The sequence below is a fragment of the Pongo abelii genome, chromosome 15 (genome assembly GCF_028885655.2).
Source record: "Pongo abelii isolate AG06213 chromosome 15, NHGRI_mPonAbe1-v2.0_pri, whole genome shotgun sequence".
Classification (NCBI taxonomy): Eukaryota; Metazoa; Chordata; class Mammalia; order Primates; family Hominidae; genus Pongo; species Pongo abelii.
This window is the reverse complement of record NC_072000.2, coordinates 34071610-34093482: the sequence shown is the minus strand read 5'-3', so window position 1 is coordinate 34093482 and position 21873 is coordinate 34071610. Positions and strand designations below refer to the sequence as shown.

The window sequence follows — 21873 nt, the reverse complement described above, 5'->3', positions numbered from 1 at the left end:
TGTTTTGAAGATTGCAATTAGCTAATGGATTTGAAAGTACTGTAGCAAGTTAAAAATGTTCTACAAAGACAAGGCATTTAACATATTCTTCAAAGGCTCTGTGCTGTTCTAATGGGTGGAAGGGGAGTTTCTTGGGCACCCTGCAAGGCCAAGATCAGTGGCAGTTTCCCACAGAGATCACTGGGTGTGGTTGTCTAGGTAAAGTGAAATTGCATATGCCTTTACCCAGGATCTGGGACCCCTAAGGCTATAGGCAAGTATATTATTTCTTTGTCTTGTTTTTTTTGTGATTTCAGAGATGTACTGATATGGTTCTCAAAATGTGGGGAAAAGAGGATACTATATGATTAAGTGTAAGAGTCATCCTTCATTCCTGAACCCACCACTTACTATTCCTCTTCCCTTTTACCATCTTCTTTTGAAATGATATTTCTTCTATGTGATCAAACCTATGAAAATGCTTTTAGTCTTGGATGGAATGCCCGGGTTCAACAATCACAGAAAAGCATTGTGTTAAGATACTTTCTGCAGCAAGTTATAAAAACAAAACAAAACAAAACAAAAACCCCAAACAAACAAACAAAAAAACTTTGACTCATTGTATGATCAGCAGCTCACAATGATCATTGAGGACCCAGGTCCCTTTTTCTTCCTGCTCTGCTGTCCTCAAACATGGTTTCTTACAGAGGCTGATGTCAAAGAAAACCAGAGATGGACAGTTAAGTAGTTAAAGAAGTAAAGGCAGATTTTACTCAGAAATTATTGTAATAAGGGAAAGAGTCCTCAGAATAGAAATGGGCTCAATTCTGAATTCAACAAGGAAAGGTGGGGATTTATAGCTAAGGAACAGGGCTGAGGTGGATGGAAAATTATTTAGAGAAGAGAGGCCAATTCTTTGCTAAACTGGCCTAATAGGATTGTTGCTGAAGGCAGGCCAGGGTGTTCAGATATTACCTGAGGGAAGTTGGGTGATGAATAATTTGGTTGGATATTGAGGATGATCAGATATTGGGGGTTGGGGGAGGATTCTGGCTAAACTGACTTCTCAGGACTCCTACTAAAACTGGACTCTCCAAGGACAGAGACAGAAGCCCAAGGTTGTACCTAGTAGAGGGTTCAAAGGAGGCTGACTAAAGTTTGGTCAAGGAGAGAATCTTTGTCATTGGCTTCATATTTACAAGATATACAGTATATATAGCTGCAATAGTTCCAAGTTTCCTATCCAGACCCAATAACTTCCAGGGGAACGTGAGCTACTGTCTCTTCCTTGAGACTATTTTATTTTTAAAGGAAAAAGGGCTTTTCCAGAAGCTCCCACTTGACTTCTCTCATATTTAATGGCTGTACTGAGTCATGTGCCAATTTTAAACCACGAATTGAAACAAGAAGTGGGTTACCATGATTAACTTAGACATATCGTCTTGCTAAGTCAACCACAATGACCAGCACTAGAAGAATACTTTTTGTTTAACTTTGAATTAGACGTCTTATAACTTTTCTGTACTGGATTCAAAATTCTCTTTTGATTGCTAGATCTAGTAAAACTCTACAATTACACTCACAATGATAATGTGCATTCAGATGTAACACAATAGGCAATTGACTCCCATTCTCCTTATACCCCTCATTCACAAATTGGGTGGGCTAAATTCTTGTCTTTTGAGCATGGAGGAAGAATGTAAGGTGTGAGAAGGAACAATATTGGGTGGAGATACCCAGGCAGCTCTTGGGAATTGGAGGCAAAAACAGACCCCTACATTCTCAGTATTCTTTCTACTTAACCTCTTTAGATCAGGTTGATAAACTGTATACCAACAAATCGGGTGTTCCTGGAACCACTGCCACTCTTTTGTCATTCTAGCTAGCTACAGGGCTTCAAATTTTCTCCACTTAAATTTAAGGTAGAGTAGAAAACCACAACAATTTGATGACAAAATACTGCTAGAACCAAGTGGGCTTGGAATGCATAGCCAGATTCATAGGAATTTCTGTTTGGCTTGGTAGGCAGTAGCCACTCCTGGTCTATTTATTGATTTCACAATAATGCATGTGCATTTTACATGATTATATTTTCAGATTGTATTTATTGAGTCTTATTAGAATTTTACTGCATTTGTTCTCTGGTCTTCATACAGGCAGTGTGGCACAGTGGGGAGAAACCATGCTGAAGCATAGTTGTTTCCCTAACTTGAGGATATTACTGATTTCTTCTATTTGTCTCAGAAATTCTGAACCAGGTGAGAGAAGAGGAGGTAGTAGGACAGAAGAAAGAGAACAAATAGCAAGACAGAAATGCACAGAAGTTATGGGACATTGTTCTCGGGAGATTTTCACAGAGAGAAAAAGACTTTCTTTTAAATATTCTTTCCAAATAATCACAGTTAGTAATAAAGAAACGATAACTGACCATAGCTAAAATATTGAGAGTAAGAAAACTTTTACCAAGTGATGAAATACAGTTTATGTATCATATTAGTCAGAACCAATAAGACATATATAGATATATAGGAAGAGATTTACTATGAGGGACTGGCTCACACAATTATGGAGGCTAAGGCCTACAATCTGTTGCCTGGAAGCTGGAGAACCAGAAAAGCTGGTGGTGTCATTGTTAACTCCAGCCCAAAGGCCTAAGAACCAGAAGAATCAATGGTATGAGTCTCAGTCTGCATCTGAAGGCCTGAGAACCAGGAGCGCCGATGTCTGAGGGCAGGAGAAGGTGGGTGTCCCATCTCAAGAAGAGAGAGCAAAATCATTCTTCCTCTGCCTTTTTGTTCTATTCAGGCCCTTCCTGGGTTAGCTGATGCTCACCTTCATTGATGAGGACAATCCTTGTTTAGTTTGCTGATTCAATTGCTCATCTCTTCTGGAAACACCTTCACGGACTCACCAGAAATAATGTTTTACCAGCCGTCTGGGCATCTGTTTGCCCAGTCAAGTTGACACTTAAAATTAACCACCACAGGTATGATATGAATAAACTAGCTGGCATAAGCAATTAAACAGAAAAGTAACTGAGTAACAATGGCATTAATTAAAGTGCCGTCATGGGTTAACATAACAAAATGTTCTTAATTTTCTTCATACTTGTTTTCAACCTTAGCGAAATATGTGGTTTTTACACTGCTGCAGAACAAATAGAACAGAACTTATGGTACATAATTTATGTAAGTGATTTTATGTGTTTTTTTAAGAGTTTTAAAATAATTCTTTAAAAATAGCTCCATTGAGACATAATTTATATACCATGAAATTCACCCATTGTAAGTGTACAATTCAATGATTTTTTAGCAACTTTATAGAGTTTTGGGTAAATTTCACTGTGATTCAATTTTAGAACATTTTTCTCACCCCAAGAAGTTTTCTTATGCTCATTTGCAGTCAGTACCCACCCCCCGCACCCAGCTCCAGGCAGCCGTTTATCTGCTCCCAGTCTCTATAAATTTGCCTTTCCTGGAAATTTCATATAAATGGAACGGTACAATTTGTAGTTTTTTATTTTTGACTTCTTTCACTTAGCATACTGTTTTAGGGGTTCAACCAAGTTGTAGCGTGTATCAAAAGCTCATTCCTTTTCATTGCGCAATAGCATTTCATTGTATGGATATGCTTATCACTTTGGTTTTTTCCATTCATGTCAATGGACATTTGTATTGCTTCCAATTTTTGCCTATTATAAATAATGCTATGGACATTTCTGTACAAGTTTTGTGTCAATGTATGTTTTCATTTCTTTTTGGTATATGCCCAGGAGTGGCATTGCTAGGTCATCTGGTAGCTCTAGGTTTAACTTTTTAAAAACTGCCAAACTGTTTTTCAAATGGCTGTAACATTTCACATTCTTTCCAGCAATGTGTGAGGGTTCCAATTTCTTCATATTATCATCAATATCTAGTACTGTCACTCTTTTTGATTGGTCATTTTAATGTGTGGGTATGTCATTTTGCTGTGATTTTAATTTGTATTTCCCTAATGACTAATAACATTGAGAATGTTGTCATTTGCCTATTATCCATTTTTTTCAGACACATGATTGGCATATACTTTCTCCTAGTCTGTAATTTGTCTTTTTATTTTTCTTATTGGTAACTTTTGAAAGTAAAATGTTTTAATTTTGCTGAAGCCCAATTTGTCATTTTTTTTTCTTTTCTGGATCATGGTTTTAGTGTCATATCTAAGAATTTTCCTCTTATATCCAGGAGTTTCTCCTATGGTTTCTTTTAGAAGTTTTATAACTTTTGCTCTTACAATTAGGTATTTGATCTGTTTCAAGGTAATTTTTCTGTAAGGTGTAAGGTAAGGGTCTAAATTCATTTTGTTGCATGTGGCATCTATTTGCCCTAGTAATACTTCTTGAAAAAAATCATAGTACTCATAATGACTCAATTGACCATAAATGTCAGGATTTATTTCTAGACTCTGAATTCTTTTCCACTGATTTATATATCTGCCTTTATACCTATCACACTGTTGTCATTATTGTAGTTTTATATTAAGTTTTGAAGTTGAGTAGTATACGTTCTCTAAATTTGTTCTTTTTAAAAATTATTTTGGCTACTCTGGGTCCTTTGAATTTTTATATGAATTTTAGGATCAGCTTGTCAATTTCTACAAAAAATGACTGTTGGGATCTTGACTGGGATTGCACTGAATCCAAAGAACAATTTGGGATATATTGCTATGTTAACAATATTGAGGCTTCCAGTTTATGAACATGGAATGTAACTTTATTTATCTTTAATTTCTTTCAGTCTGTTTTACAATTTTCAGAGTATAAGTTTTCCACTTCTTTTGTTAAACTTATTCCTAAATATTTTATTTTTATTGATTTTATTGGGAATGAAATCATTTCTTAATTTTACTTTTGGTGTTTGCTGCTATTACATAGAGCTAAAATAGTTGATTTTTGCATATTGATCTCATATCCTGTGGCCTTTTAAATTTATTTATTAGTTTTAGTAGACATTTATGTGGACAACAAACATATGAAAAAATCTCAACGTAACTGATCATTAGAGAAATGCGGATCAAAACCACAATGAGATACAATCTCACACCAGTCAGAATGATAATTATTAAAAAATCAAGAAACAACAGATGCTGGCGAGGCTGTAGAGAAATAGGAACGCTTTTACATTATTGGTGGGAACGTAAATTAGTTCAACCATTGTGGAAGACAGTGTGGTGATACCTCAAAGAGCTAGAACCAGAAATACCATTTGACCCAGCAATCCCATTACTGGGTATATACTCAAAGGAATACAAATCATTGTTATAAATATACGTGTATGTGTATGTTCATTGCAGCACTATTCACAAGTTCAAAGACATGGAATCAATCCAAATGCTCATCAATGATAAAGTGGATAGAGAAAACGTGGTATCTATACACCATGGAATACTATGCAGCCATGAAAAGGAATGAGATCGTGTCCTTTGCAGGGACATGGATAGAGCTGGAAGCCATTATCCCCAGCAAACTAATGCAGGAACAGAAAACCAAACACTGCATGTTCTCACTTGTAAGTGGGAGCTGAAAAATGAGAACACATGGACACAGGGAGGGGAACAACACACATTGGGGCCTGTTGGGGGTGGGGGGTGGGGAGAGGCATAGCATCAGGAAAAATATGCTTAGAAGCTTAATATCTAGGCGCTGGCTTGAGAGGTACAGCAAACCACCATGGCACACATTTACCTATGTAACAAACCTGCACATGTATCTCGGAAGGTAAAAAAAAAAAAAAAAAAAAAAAAAGATCCCTTAGGGTCATATAATTCGTGTGTAAAAACAGTTTTACTTCTTTCTTTTCAATCTGTGTTTTATTTCTTGCTTTTTAAAATCAAATCTATATTATTTACTTGCTTTTTCTCGCCTGACTGCACTGGCTAGAACCTACTGTATCATGTTGCATAAGAGTGGGAAGAGTAGCTATCTCATCTATTTCCTGATCTTGGGGGGAAAACATTCAGTTTTTACCATTAAGTATGATGTTTGTAGGTTTCTCATAGATGTCTTTTTTTTGTTAAGATAAGGAAGTTCCTTTCTATTTCTAGCTTGTTGAGTGTTTTACATTCAGATGTCAAAATGAGGAGTTTGGCTTTTATTTGACCATAAAGGGTCAAATGTTTCTATCAAGGAAGTGGCATGATCAGAGTTACTCTTTAGAAAGGTAATTCTTAGAGTGGCATGGGAAAGAAGAGACTGGAGACAGGAAGGCCAAATAAAAGTCATCTGCAATACTCTAGGTTCTCAAATTTTAGTGCATATCAGAGTTATCGGAGTCTAGTTAAAACACAGATTGCTGGTCTCACCCCCAGAGTTTCAGACTAAGTGGGTATGAGGCGGGGTTTGAGGATTTGTATTTCTTACAAGTTTCCAGGTAATTCTGATGCTGTTGGTTCACTTTGCTGACCACTGGTCCAGGCAAAGAAAAGGAACACTTGAACTAGAATGGTGGCAATAGGATAGAAAGATACCAGAGTGGAAGAGTCCATGTCTCAGGAACTTATAGGATATGGAGAATGAAGTTGGGAGTTCGTGATGACACGAATCAGACTTATATGATTGGTGGTCATGTTAATAGAGATAGTTGTGGAAGGTTACTTGAAGAGGTAGATTGATAATGCATTTATTTATGCAGTAATGCCTACTGGATTTGAGATGCAAGAAAGATACTTAGGTGGAGATTCTCAGCAAACACTTGGGACTTCTTATCTACGAGAGGTTGGGGTCAGAAATGGAAGTTTTGAAGCAATCAAGCCATCATCACTCGTTTCCACCCACTATATGGAAATATAGTGAGACTGAAAGGCCTGAGCCAAAAACAACAGTGGAGATTCTTACCTTCTCAAAGTGGGATAAGTAGGAAACAGGAGTGGTCAGGAGAGTACAGTGTTTCAGTGCCAAAAGGAAGAGAAAGGTTCAACAAAGAACCAAGAGGGTCCAATCTTGCAGAAAAAGATGAGTGGCCTCCAGTGTCATTAGATTCTGTGATGAGGAAGTAATGGGTGACCTCTAAGAGAGAAATTTCTGCAAAGTAGAAGAGCAGAGAAAAGATTATAAAAGCTTAAGGAGTAAGTAAATTGTTACAAAGTGAAGACAACCAGGGCAACCAAATATTAAGTTGAAACTGTATCAGAAAATGATACTTTGAACTGAGTGCTTTGAGCTAAGGGAGACTGGAAGGCCTCAGAAACATCCCCAGAAGCATAGCCTCTCTCTGCCCTTCTACTGCCGTCCTGCCTCCTGCCCCTCCTTCTCCCCTGAAGCGAGTCGTAGAGACCAGAATTCCATTTCCCTAATGCGGGTCATAGAAACCAGCATCCTTCTCCCCCAAAGCAAGCCATCAAACCTAGAAAAGCTACTCTTTCCCTTTTCCATTCTCTCTTGAAGGCCTTCATTCCATAAGGATCCTGGCCCAAATCTGGGAGGAAGAATGTTGCACAGAGAGGCCAAGAAGAATCTGAACAGGCAGGCTTTGCTGGATCTCCCCCCTCAGTCTGTTACCATTAGATCATACCCTTTTGTCTAATCACATTTCTACACAGCTCTCTATTCTTCACTGAACCTAAGTATAAAAACAAATTATTTTCCCTGGGTTTTTAGGTTTTCATTTCTGAAGCCTCCTATGTCATGTAAAAGTTTGATGAAATAAATTTGTTATTTTTTTTTCTTGTTAACCTGGTTTTTGTTATAGGAGTGTTGGCTGTCATCATTATGATGGGTGAGGAAATATATCACACCTTTCAGCCCTTACAAAACTAAATGGGAATTCAGAAAACAATATTAAAAAAAATATAGGAAAACTCACTGGGGAGTTTCAACATGCCACTCTTGGACAGAGAGAATGACCTCCATGTTTTTAGAGATTTGAAAAGCTAGTGTCTGAGAGTTTGGTGAAACCAGGAAGGAATTGATTAGCAGCAAGATGAGGATCAATGAACATCAAGCAAGAAAAGGAGTGGTGGCTTAGTAAATGGAAACACCACTGAGGCACAGGAAGCAGAGAGATGTGGATAGAAAAATAGAAAAGGGACCAAAAAAAAGCAAAAGGGACCAAAATGTGTCCATGAGAATGTAAAGGAGAAAAGATTTCTTCTTTTCACGCATTGCTAGGTTCATAACTGAGACCCTTATAACAAAAGATAGATTAACAAGAGAAAAGCATAACAAATTTATTTAATATAGGTTATAGGTGACATGGAATCTTTAGAAATGGAGGCCCAAAGAAAGAGAGAAAATTGTGTATTTTTATGCTAAGTTTGGCAAAGAAGTTGTGGGGAAATATGATTAGACAAAAGGGGGTATAATCTAATGGTAATAAACTGGGGGGAACTTAGCAAGAATCTGTTTGCTCAAATTCTTCTCTGTGTCCCTCCCTGTGTGATATTCCTTTCTTCTGTGTATAGGGCATATGACGGTCTTATGACCCACTTTTAAATTTTTTTATTTTTAAAAATGGAGACGGGGTGTCATTATGTTGCTCAGGCTGGTCTCAAACTCCAAAGCTCAAGCAATTTTCTTGCCTCAACTTCCTGAAGTGTTGGAATCACAGGTGTGAGCTACCGCATCTGGCCTTATGACCTACTTTAGAGGAAGGTCAGAGCGTTTGTGGTGTACTTCAGACAAGGGTAGGGGAAAATCAGAGAGAATTTTTTTTCTTTGAGATGGAGTCTGGCTCTGTTGCCCAGACTGGAGCGCAGCGGTGTGATCTCAGCTCGTTGCAACCTCTGCCTCCCAGGTTCAAGCGATCCTTGTGCCTCAGGCTCCCAAGTAACTGGGACTACAGATGCCCACCACCATGCCCAGCTAATTTTTTAATTTTTAGCAGAGACAGGGTTTCACCATGTTGGCCAGGCTGGTCTTGGGCTCCCAATCTCAGGTGATCCTCCTGCCTTGGCCTCAGAGAGACTTTTGCTTCTGCTGTTTCCTCAAATGCCAAGGTGCCATATTTTGGGAGAGCATATATCCATCAAGGGATATATTTAGGAATGTTCTAGCATGGACAGCATTATCTTACTTGGTTACTCAATCCTCTAATGACACAAAGGAATGTTCATGTTGCCTGAATTTACTCTTACGTACACCTGTTTCTTTCTTAACACCAAAAATTAATGGCAATCTCTCTCACCTTCAAGTGCAGTCCATAGAAATCTAAAGTGTGCAGCAAGATAATTATTACTGAGATAATCTGTATTTTCCCAGTGCCACAGTATGGTAATGTGATAGGACTTTACAGGTGTCCCTGAAAGGCCTGTGGGGTTGGGACTGATGAGAACTGAGAGAAACACTCACATAACCCAATGAAACAGGAGTCCAAATGCAGTTCTTATACAACTAAACAATACAGAAAAGTACTTTTGTCATCATGTGTACCCCTTCCCCCTCTTTTAGGTCATTTGAAACAATAGTTAGAAACATATGTGATTCCACACCAGAACTTGTACCTTGTGATTTTAGTTTTTTCAGGCACAGAGGAGAAATTTCTTTAGCTGAACTGCTTGCTCAGTGTACATTAAAGAACTGGTGTTCACAGTATAGCCTATAGCTAGTGGAAATGAAATAATCTGTATTGACACATTTGGAAGTTTCACATCTTTTTCCACTTCACATGCTAACGTGATAATTGCTAGACTGATGATTTCTCCAGTGACAAATCTCCCTTTGTCAATATTTAGACCTGTGTATAGAAAGCTTATCTAACACACCTGGCTAATTTTCACTTCATTTAAAAATAAATGGAAGATGTTTAGCTTGCCGGGTTAAAACAAAAAAAAAAGAGGTTTCATAAATAATTTTCTCAAAACACCTTTTGATAATAAGATAATTGCTATAAAAAGTAATTTTCTTCATTAAATGTATTTGATTAGATTTAAAATCTTGGCAGAAGTGTGTATGAAGATCATCTTAAGGATTTTGAGGCTTTTCTTCTTGAGGAAAATTCTTTGGAAACTCAAAAAATCACTTGGAATATTCAGGGGAAACTGATTTGGATTTTGCAGCTTTGAAAGCCTATCCCAGAGTTTGATTTACTTGTTATTGTTTTGAGATGCTCCACTTGTAATCAATCCCCGGCACATCATGACTTCCACAAACTCAGAAGAATCTTGATCTTAATTTAGTGTCTTGGAAGATTAAAACTTATTCTAGAGAAACTCTCCTAGATAAGCTCAAGGTGACCCATTCTCTCTAAGACTCCTGGGGAGTCACTTAAGAAGAGAAGGCTACAAAAGAGCCTTTACTCACTTCATTGGTTCCTCACTGGGTGGACGACCCTTGTTTTACTCCATTTTGGGAAGCAGGAATTTCTGTTTCATATATGAATCGCTTTGGCAGCCACTGGTGCTACCCACCCTGCCCCACCACCCTCCAGGTCCTTGCAAGACTGATAGAGTGCCAAGAACTAGAAATGCTCATTCAGAACGCTGAGATGAATGGAGATCTTAAGTGTTTTCTGATTGTTTTGTCATCATCATGTTTTTTTGGGTTTTGATGTTCCTCTCACTCCTTCTTCTTCCCTTTTCATGAAATGTAATTGCTGTTTAAAATGTTAATCTGGCTTTCTTTCGAAAGTAGAACCACTCTGACAGTAACTGGGTTAACTGTATTGTTAAGTTTTTCTGGTTTCCAAAGGACGCTTCAAAAGTGTGGAAATAAAACTCTTTTTCTTTTCTTCTTTTTTTTTTTTTTTTTTTATGGCTAACAACTTCCCAGCCTTCTAATTTGCTGTCCTGTTGCATTGGCGTTCATTATCTTTGTATTACAATTTAGTCATTCTGTTTGAGTTTCTATCCTTTCTCTTCCGAGTTCTTGCTGAAAACGGCAATAAAAGTAACACAGCTGAAGCTAGCAGGCAAACCAAAGACATAATGAGAACAGAGCTTTCATAGGAATTCCACTCTACATCACAGATTTCATTTGAAAATATTCAGAATGAAAAGCATACTTAAAGTATATTGAGTTCTTTCTCTCTCTTCTCTTTCCATCTAGAATCAATTATAAAATAAAGCACATCATTTTTATCTTCACTTGCCTGTAGAGGGAATCAGGTCATTTAGCCTCTGAAGATTTGGAGTAAAGGCCTAAGAAAACATTAAATATTATCATTTTTGTAGAGCCAAAGAGCAAGGTATTGCAACACCAATGTTTTAAGTTGTAGAATAAAGTAAGTTAAAGCTGAGTGGCTAGACTTTGCTAGTTATTCTGGAAAGTCAACTAAAAAAAATTGACCATTAATTGTAAACTCCCAAGCAGATGCAATAATTAACTAAGGGCAGCCCACAGAATGTAGACCATGTAGAAAACTTTCACTTAATGATGAGGACACATTCCAAGAAATGCATCATTAGGCAGTTTTGTCACTGTGGGAACATCATAGCATGCACATACACAAACATAGATGATATAGCCTACTACATACCTAGACTATATGGGATAGCCTGTTGCTCCTAGGCTTGCATATTACTCTACTGAATACTGCAGGCCATTGTAACATAATGATAAGTACTTGTCTATCTAAGCATAGAAAATGTACAGTAAAAATACAGCATTATAATCTTATGGGACCACCAGGGTATGTGTGATCTGTGTTTGGATGAAACTTTGTTATGCGGTGCATGACTATATCAAAGAAATACTCTTAAAAGAGTGCCTATATTTTTTTCTTTCACCCCATCACTATGATACCAAATAATTAAAAATAATGTCCACTTTAAAGCAATAATTCTAACAACTCAGTGAACTTCATGGGCTTGCATTCTTTAATAGAAATAGAAATCTCAGCGTTTATAATTAACAGGACTTGGTTTTCTATTCACTTTTTTGGCAAAACAAGATTCACAATAAAGCTATATGCAAGTACTTCCTAGAATTTAGTTTTGATTGGAACATAATGCGTCAGACAATTAAAAGAGAATGAAAATGAAATAAATATAAGCATTTCTAGAAATGGATAGTGAGTTAAAAGAATAGCATGATTTGAATGAATTCAATTATGTGTAAAATATAGGGTTTTTCATGCTCTTATCGGATATCCCAGAGTATTTTTTCTTTAGAAACTATCAATCTCTACCTATAGACAGAACTATGTGGGAAAACTAAATTATTATTACAAAGTTGCTTGGAGGACAAGGAATCAAATAAATGGGATGAGGTTTTATTTAATATTTAATGGAAGCAGGGAGATAGCCTGAGCTATCCTTCCTAGGGAAGAATTGGTTTTATAAATGGAACCAGAATACTGGAGGTCCTCTGAGCATTGCTCCCTCTGTCCTGGAAGAAGCTTAGAAAAGTTATGTTTGGCTGCTTGATCCTTCTGTCTAGTTTTTTTGTTTTGTTTTGTTTTGCTTTCACCCATCCCACATATTCTTTGTTTAGGATGAGCTGCATAATTTAATCAAGTGTAATGGCCATTTTGTTCCTTCAGTTCACTAGTTCATTTTACATGCTTATATTTTGGTCCAGTTCATGCTCATCTTATAGTTTAACCCTCTGGTCCTTTAACTATGTATTTCAGTATTATCTTGGGACCTTTAAATGAAGATTCCTGGGCCCCCAAGAGTTATACCTTTTTAGTGGATCAGGAGTGACTCCCAGGAGATGACTTAGTTGCAGGAGACCCTGGGATAGATAACACTTTGAAAAACACTGCTAGAGAGTATTTTATTTTATTTATTTTATTTTTTGAGACAGAGTCTCGCTCTGTCACCCAGGCTGGAGTGCAGTGGCGTGATATTGGCTCACTGCAAACTCTGCCTCCCGAGTTCAAGCAATTCTTCTGCCTCAGCATCCCGAGTAGCTGGGATTACAGGAGCCCATTACCACACCTGGCTAATTTTTGAATTTTAGTACAGACAGGGGTTTCACCATGTTGGCGAGGCTGGTCTTGAACTCCTGACCTCAAGTGATCCACCTGCCTCGGCCTCCCAGAGTGCTGGGATTACAGGAGCGAGCCACCGTGCCCGGCCCTAGAGAGTATTTTAAATTAAATTTTTGACTATATAATATGTGGTTCAAAAATAATAATGCTATTCTCAAAGTTGCCTCATCTCTCACCCCTGTGGTACACTGAGATGCAGCCACCAAAGTGGGATTAGATGTGTATGTCTGTAACCTGTGGAAGGAGAGAGAAGGAAATAGGATTGGATAGAAGTGTCAGACTGCAGCCTAGTTCCAAGAAAGCTCAGCTGGGCTAATAATGGGGAGTCTCTTGTAAGAGAAGCTTCCTGGCTTGCCAGAATGGGTTTGTCTTAGTGCCCTAATCTTAGTGCTCCTACTTAGTCATTGTGTAGGAGCAGCCTGTGGGACGTTGGCCTTGGCACAAATACAGTGGTAGAGATCCAGAGGGATGGTGGCTGGGGCCATAAGCCAATGATGCTCCCTGTAGTAGCATATCTGAATGACACAGTTCATGGCCATTATGCATTGTTAATAGTTTCTCTTGAATCCCTTCAAAGTATCTTTTTGGGCTGGTCGTGTGGCTCACGCCCGTAATCCCAGCACTTTGGGAGGCCGAGGTGGGCAGATCATGAGGTCAGGAGATCGAGACCATCCTGGCTAACACAGTGAAACCCCGTCTCTACTAAAAATACGAAGTATCTTTTTGTATATAAAAACAAATACAAGGAAATTCTCTGTTTTTCTTCTTTTTTCACAAAATTAGGAACATTCCACTTGCCTTTTTCATCCAAATCTCAGAGACCTTTCTATATTAATACACACAAAACTTCCTCATTATTTTACAGTTCACTAGTGTTCTATTGTTTGGCTATATCATGATCTTTATTTTTTTGAACAGTCTTTACTGACGAGCATTTAAGTTGTTTCTATTCTAAAAATGCTGTTGTTTCAAAACTTTTCCAGACACTATTTTGCATATATGTAAATATATCTGTAGGATAGATTGATAGATTCCAGAAAAGAACTGCTGGGTCAAAGATACATACAGGTAATTGTGACAGGTGTTGTCAGATTACTCTCCATAGAACATGAAACCTATACAAAGGGGTTATACCTAGTTACATTCCTGATGTATAAAAGTGCCTTTTGTTCACAGACAATTGACTGTTATCAAATGTCTGGATTTTTGCCAATATAATAAGTGAAAAGTGATATTCAGCCTAGTTTTGTTTTGCATTTATCTTTTTATAAAGAGTAGATTTGAATATAGATATTCAAGGCATTTTATTTTTCTTTTCTGTGAACTGGCTGTTATACTATGCTTATTTTTCTGTTGAGTTGTTTTTTTCTTGTTGATTTATGGGGGTTTAAAAAATATGAGGCAGATTACACATTTATCTATGATAATGAGGTGAAACTTGCAAGTTTCTTGCTTGTCTTTCTACCTGTGCATGGTATTTGACATGTGGAGGAATACACACACACACACACACACACACACACACACAGAGTATGCATACACTTTAAAAACACTTCATGTACTTAAATTTGCCAAGTATTTTGGGGAGGAGCTTCTGAATTTTGAGTCATATTTATCAAAGCCTTTGCTATTCCAAGGACATAAAGGGATTCTCCTAGGTTTTCTTCTGGTATATTGATATGGTTTGATTGTGTCTCCACCCAAATCTCATCTTGAATTATAGTTTCCATAATCCCCAAGTGTTGTGGGGGAACCGGTGGGAGGTAATTGAATCATGGGAGCGGTTGCCCTCATGCCGTTCTCGTGATAGTGAGTGAGTTCTCACGAGCTCTGATGGTTTTATAAGAGGCCTTTTCCCCTTTTGCTCAGCACTTTTCTCTTGTGCTGCCATGTGAAGAAGGATGTGTTTGCCTCCACTTCTGCCATGATTGTAAGTTCCATGAGGTCTCCCCAGCCCTGCAGAACTGTGAGTCAATTGAACCTCTTGCCTTTATAAATTACCCAGTCTCAGGTATTTCTTCACAGCAGTGTGAGAATGGACTAATACATATATACATATATGATTTAATCTTTTACAGTGAAATCTTGAATCTATTTGGTTTAAAGTGTAAGGTAAGAATCCAGCATAATTTTTCCCCAAGAATTTACTCCAGCTCCATTCATTCAATGGGCCATCTTTTACCCACAGTCTTGAGGTGCCACTTCTGCTAAATTCCCTTATGTATCTGGATCTATTTCTATTAGTCCCATTGGCATATCTGTTCATGTGTTGGTATCATATCTTCTAATTTGAGGCTTTTAAATATGTTTTAATATTTGGTAAGACTAATCCTCCCTCAGCTCTTCTCTTTCATTGGTTTCCTGACTATTATTCTTTATTTTTTCCAAATACACTTTAGAATTGTTTCAAAAATCAAACAAACAAAAATAAAAAAATTGATTGGGGCTTTATTAGGATTCTGATAAATTTATGAACTAACTTATAAAGAATGATGACTTTAGCACATTGAGTCTTTGTGTTAATGAACACGACATAGTCGAGTTTTATGTTCTGAGAATCTTCTTTCATTTTTAAAATATTGAGATAGTTCCCAAGTACTAAAAATATTAACTGCTCATTGACTATGTTAAAATATAATTTTCAAAGAGGGTAAATCACGACTCTTATGAATATGTAGAATAAACAGATGTCAAAGATTTTATTTATCTCATAAGTAATGAGGGAACCAGTAAGATGTTATTTTAGTCCAAAGAGCTTTGAGAAGATAGATGCCTATAAGAAATTTAATGGATTGCTGGTTTGGATACAGAATTAGTTAATGTCCAACAGCACTGTAAGTCTTTGTGGTCATTTGTTCTACTGGACAGAAATGATTTGAATACTTATTAAACAAAACACTATACCTTAACCTTTGCCCCTACAGAATTGGAAAATAATTCAGGCAATAACATTAAGCACAACCTTGCACTGAAATAATACCCATTTCTTTTTCCAGTTTCCAAGTTTCAGAAATTATTTTTTTCTAGCAAGCATATCATTAAATAAAATCGTTATTATTTTCAAATTTAAAACTTTATGTGATTGGATTTCTTCTTATTATGTACTATTATTATTTTGTGGTGACCATAGGTGGTTCCTTCTCTTTGATGATTTGTTTTTCTTATAATGAAACCCTAGTGATATTTCTTGGACAAAGAAATCTCTAAGAAGGCATTGCATTAATTTAACAAATACTTACTGTGTGTTGAGCACTGTTCTAGGTTCTTAGGATACAGCAGTGAACAAAACAGAGAAAGCTCTCTGTCTTCATGGACCTTGCAGTCTGCCTGGGTGAGCTGGACAATAAACAATAAATATAATAATAAAGTGTATAATGGGTAGGAGGTGATAAAAGAGAAAACAGAGGAGTAAAGAACAGCAGGAATGTAAGAAGAGGTGTTGTGAGTTGCAATTTCAAGCAGGGTGGTTAGGGTAGGCCTCGCTGAGACAGTGACTCTTGAGCAAAGGCTTGCAGGAGATGAGGGAGTCAGCCACATAGGGATCTAAGGTGAGAGAATTTTTGGCAAAAGTCACAGCAGGGCCAATGCCCTAATGAAGGAACTTGCCAGGCCTGATTAAAGAACAGCAAAGAGACCAATATGACCGGAATGGAGTGAGGCAGAGAGGAGGTTCAAAGTCTTATCATGCAGAGTCTTGAAGACCATAACGGAATTTTGTATTTTATTCAGAGTGAGATGAGAAGCGGATGAGTGATATGACATATTTCAAAGGATTCCTTTGGCTGTTGTGGTGAAAATAGAAAGGGTGGTCAAAACTGGAAACAGGAAAGGCTATTGAAATAATTCAAGAAAGGGATTTTCGTGGCTTGGACCAGGGCAGTAGTAGTAGAGAAGGGAAGAAAAGGTTGGATTCTGCATATCTTGTGAAGGTAAAACCAATATGATTTGCTAGCAGATTGGATGTGGTAGGTGAAAAAAGGAGTAAAAACACACAGATTTTTGGTTTGAGCCACTGGGAGGATGGAACTACCATTGACTGGGATGGGGAATGCTATGGGTAGGACAGATTTGATGGAATAAAATCAGGAAGCTCAGTTTTGAAGCTGTCGACCTTGAGATAACTAATAGATGTTCAAGTGGGGATATCAAGCAGACAATTGGATACATGAGTCCTAAGTTCAGGATTGAAGGCTGTGTTGAAGATGTAAATTTGACAGTCATTGAATCACAGCTGGGATTTAAAGCCAAGACTGGATGAAAACCTGTAGATATAGTCATTGAGCCTTGGGACCCTCTAACATTAAAGAGGTCATTTCTTGATATGACCAAGCAACCTGTGTTGGATTAGTATCAAGTGAGTTTTGATCCATATCAACAGCAAAACATAGCAGAGATTTTTGTACCATTCATTATTGACTAAAGGTTAAGCCAAGTATATGTTCAGTGAAATCCTTCTGTAATTTCAATAAGTAAAATTGCAAGTAAATGATAAAAATTCTTTGAAAATAGTATTTGATAATAGCTAAAGAAAAGAACATCTCATATAGAAACACATGTTCTGTGCTTAGCTTCATTTCACATCATACTAAACATTTTAGGTTCATCAGAGAAATATATTAGATGTGTATTATATACCTTGACCTTTAGAACTCTTTGTCCAAATGTTACACAGGTTCATAGATGCAATTACAGCATTATACTGTCTCTGATATTTGATAGGTTTTGCAAAAAGAGCTGGTAGCTAACAAAATCTTAATTACTTGTACCACATAATTATACTGAAGGCATGGACTGTCTTTTTTGGGGGGAGCAGGAGGGAAGTGTGTGTGATCTATATACAGCTCCCTGATTTGGTCATGTTGAGCATGTTTGAAGGAGATCCCAGCATATTCTGGAGAAAGCAGGCAGGCCTTGAAAACAGCTTAACAATTAAACTTTTTCTTCTTCTAAAAGTTCTGTGAAGCCCATCAATACTTGGCATAGCAGCTTCGAAGACCCCTCTGCTCTCCTATGGATTGGTTTAGGGTTTCCACACCATGGTTTTACTCATTCCTTCTGCTTAGGAACGTTCATTTAAAGATTTAAAATGAGCTGCTTCTACTATCAACTGAAGACTTTATATACAAGTAACTTTATCATGTAGATCATAGCAATGTGAGAAAGGCAAAACATAGAGATAGAAATGGAGGGGAAGGCATTTTCATTCATAAAATTCCTTTGGAGTCATGATTAAAAATTTTATCCTATTAAAATTCAGACCAAAGACAGTAGTCAACTACTGCCCAGCCACATGTGTTCCAAGCAGATACTGAATAAACGTTAGAGCTAAATTCCTCATTGGTTTGAAGATTATACGCTTAATTTCTGTGGTTACTTTTGCCTTTACCCTGTCTTATGAACTGAATTGTGTCATCCCCAGATTCATATAAGGAAACCCTAACCCACAGTGTGACTGTATTTAGAGATAGGGCCTAGAAGGAAGTAATAAGGGTTGAATGAGGTCACAAAGGTGGGGGGCTACTTCAATAGCATTAGTGTAATTAGAAGAAGAATAGACACCAGAGAGGTCGCTCTCTTTACAGAGAAAAGGTCATGCAATGACACAGTGAGCAGGCAGCCACCTACAAGCCAGGAAGAGAGGCCTCACCAGAAACCAACTCTGGTGGCACCTTGATCTTGGACTTCTAGCTTCTAGAACTGTGAGAAAAAGAAAAACAAAACAAAAAAAACAAAAAACAAAAAAACTCTGTTGCTTAAACCACGCAGTCTATATTATCTTATTACGGTGGCCCAACCAGGCAAATACACCTGCTTTATTTTTCTTTGCAACATTTACTACCACACGACCTGTGAGTTTATACATATGTATGCCATGTAAGTTGGGACTTTTTGGTTTGTTGCTGTGCTATTGCCTCGCAGGCAGTAGGCATGCAATGAATATTTGTTGAATAAACAGATTATAGGGCTTGCCTAGGGAGAGAGATAATAAACAAAGAAAACACCACATTTCTTGGGGTGTGGTGTCTCTGACCCACATAATTACATTTACCATACAATTGATGTAGCTATTTCATCTCCTCTCCTGTCCTTTTCTAATCTCATCTTCCTCATCAGATTTTGCGGTCTTTGAGGGATAATACCTATCTTTATTTGGGGTCTCCCAGAAGTAGATCCTGAGACAAAGATTCCAGATGCAGGGAGTATCTGTAGAGGAATAGGGAGGTGATCAAAGGAAGGAAAGGGAGCCAATAAAAATTGCGGTAATAAGCCAGCTACCGCCATGGGCAACTGGAGCTTAATCCTGTGGTGACACTCTGGGAAAGGATAAAAGTCAAATGTGGAAATGATCTTTCCTAATGGGTGAGGGAGCTGGGGCAGTCATTCACTGACTCCTGAGAGAGTCATTGTCCTGTTACTATAGGCAACAGGGCCTGCCACAGCTCCAGAAAGTTGCCAGGTACAGAGATACTGACCCTGGCAGCTGGAAACCTGCTGCTAAAATGCAAGCATCCCAGGAACATGGGTGGGGCTTAAGGTCTCGGCTGTAGCACTCATCCATCTGTCTGCATAACTTAGCAGCACCCAAAAGTTTATTGACACAATATGAAGTATCGGGTCTTTCCTGCTGGTGGGGCTCAGAAAACAATACCCCAAACTAAGGGTCTCAGAAGCAGTTTCAGAGGCAGTTTTTCTTGGACCTTCTCCTGCTCCTGCCTGCCTGTCTCTCAGTCCTATTCTTCCCCAAGGCTAGCTATAGAAACTGGAATCCCTCTTCCCCAATGCAGGCATAGAAACCAGAACCCCTTTTTCCAAAAGCCAGCCATAAAACCTGAAAATATTACTCTAACTTTTCCTCTGCCTTTCTGTGTAAATACTGGCCATAAATAAATTATCTGACCTACCTTGTTTGACTGTAGGTGATAAGACCCTCACTCTAGAGAGGGTCCTGCCCCACACCCAGAAGGAAGGAATGCTGCTCAGAGAGGCCAAGACGAATCTGAACGGACAGGCTTTGTTGCGTTTTCCTTCTTGGTCTATTAGCTTTAGACCATACCCCTTTTGTCCAATCATATTTCTACATGGCTGTCTATATTTTGTTGAACTTAACTGTAAAAATGGATGATTTCCCCTGTATCTTTGGGTCTTCATTCTGAAGTTTCCTGTGTATACACATTAAGTAAATCTGTATGCCTTTTTTTCCAATTAATTTGTCTTTTCTTTTGAGATGGAGTCTCGCTCTGTCACCCAGGCTGGAGTGCAGAGGCATGATCTGGGCTCACTGCAACCGCCGCCTCCTGGGTTCAAGCGATTCTCTTGCCTCAGCCTCCTGAGTATCTGGGATTACAGGTACGTGGCACCATGCTTGGCTGATTTTTTGTAGTTTTAGTAGAGATGGGGTTTCACCACATTAGGCAGGATGGTCTCGATCTCCTGACCTTGTGGTCCGCCTGCCTCGGCCTCCCAAAGTGCTAGGATTACAGGCATGAGCCACCGCGCCCAGACTAATTTGTCTTTTTGAGTTGATTTTTCAGCGATGCTTCAGAGGGCAAAGGGGCAATTTTCCCTTGGCCTCTACACTGGAGCTTTAGTATTAAAAAGCAATGAAAACAGACTTAAGAAATTCACAAAACCACTTCATCTTATATTTTTATCCACACATGGAAAATGTATTCCAGTTATCCACAAATATCCATGAGATAGATGGGGTGTGCTGATGTCCAAGTTAATGGTGATGGGATCAAACTTCTGGGCCGTGTGGCCTTGGTTTGACCTCACGTTTAGGTATCGATGTTTTCTCTTAAGCTCAGTTCTGGTGTTGTTTCAACCCTGGATGTTATTCAATATGAGGTTTTACAAAAAACTCCACCTCCTTTTATTTATTTTTTCTTGGCTGAAGCTTTTAAAAAATGTTAATTTATACATCCTCCTCCACAATTACATTTGCCAGAGGAGTAGGAGCCAAACAATTAAATTCCCCATAGGTGCTGGGTGTAATAATTCCTCATGAATCAGAAGATTAAGCATGGCAACAACAAATGGAACAAGATGGTCTAAGCTCTGTTTTTCCTACAGAACAGCAAATAGTTGCAAATCAAAAGGCAGTTCTCCTTAATTACCACCGTATGAGGCAGTAGGCTAAAAGCAGGCTCATTTGGTAATGTTTTCTGTGTGGCTACGGTATGTACACACAGTGCAGGCCTTTATGCACTGTCTAATAGACAATATTATATACTAGGGCATTGCCGACATTCATTTTATGTGGAGATACAACTGGTATGCCCAGGACACTGGCCTCCAAGCTGCGTGTGCACTGAACTAAAGGAACAGTTTTGCTTGCTCAAGCCGGGCAAAGCTATTTATACTTAAACACATTCTTCACTGCTTATAACATGCTGTACTAGGTGACAGTCCGTGAGCAGGACAGGCTGCAATCATGGGCTGTGATCTCAGGGAGTCCTGCAAGCTGCAGCTTGTGGCGAGCTTCACCAAGTTGACACATTTTCTCTCTCTCTTTACCCTAGAATCAGCTACCCTGCTGATCTGGAGGCCTTTGGGGACATGAACTCTTGTAGCAGGAATCAAAGAACTGGTGTAAGAAAACGAATAGCAGAGCCATAGTGTTTTATCCCCTCTCTGCACTCCCCAAATTAGACTGCTTGTTTATTGAAATTGGTCAAACAGTTTAATTAGCATTCCATGTTTGTTATTTCTTTAATCAAGGTTTCAAACAGAACAAGACAACAAGCCAGGCCAGTAATGAGTCTCCTCCACCTACTCTTAAGTTAAATACTTGCTGAGATTCCCATTGGTTTCCCAGAGACATCTCATCACTGATGTACTTTCACTTATCATCAGGGTTATTGAGCACTGTTCATAAATGCGTGCTAATTGGCAGTAGGCGATGTATATATTTATGTAAATTTACAGTTATATATAGGTAACCATAAAACATGCATTTTTTTAAGTGAGAGAAATTGAGTATTTTTCTATG

The 21873-nt window shown here is 38.2% G+C and overlaps 1 long non-coding RNA gene across 2 annotated transcripts in view; it reads left to right on the top strand.

Annotated features, from left to right (window-relative positions):
- The window catches only part of LOC129049739 (uncharacterized), a 59382-nt gene that overhangs the window by 25136 nt on the left and 12373 nt on the right, over positions 1-21873 (top strand). For both annotated transcript variants that reach the window (XR_008513029.2, XR_008513028.2), the window contains one exon: positions 2785-2965. This is a non-coding gene — a long non-coding RNA (uncharacterized LOC129049739). The remainder of the gene's footprint in view (positions 1-2784; positions 2966-21873) is intronic.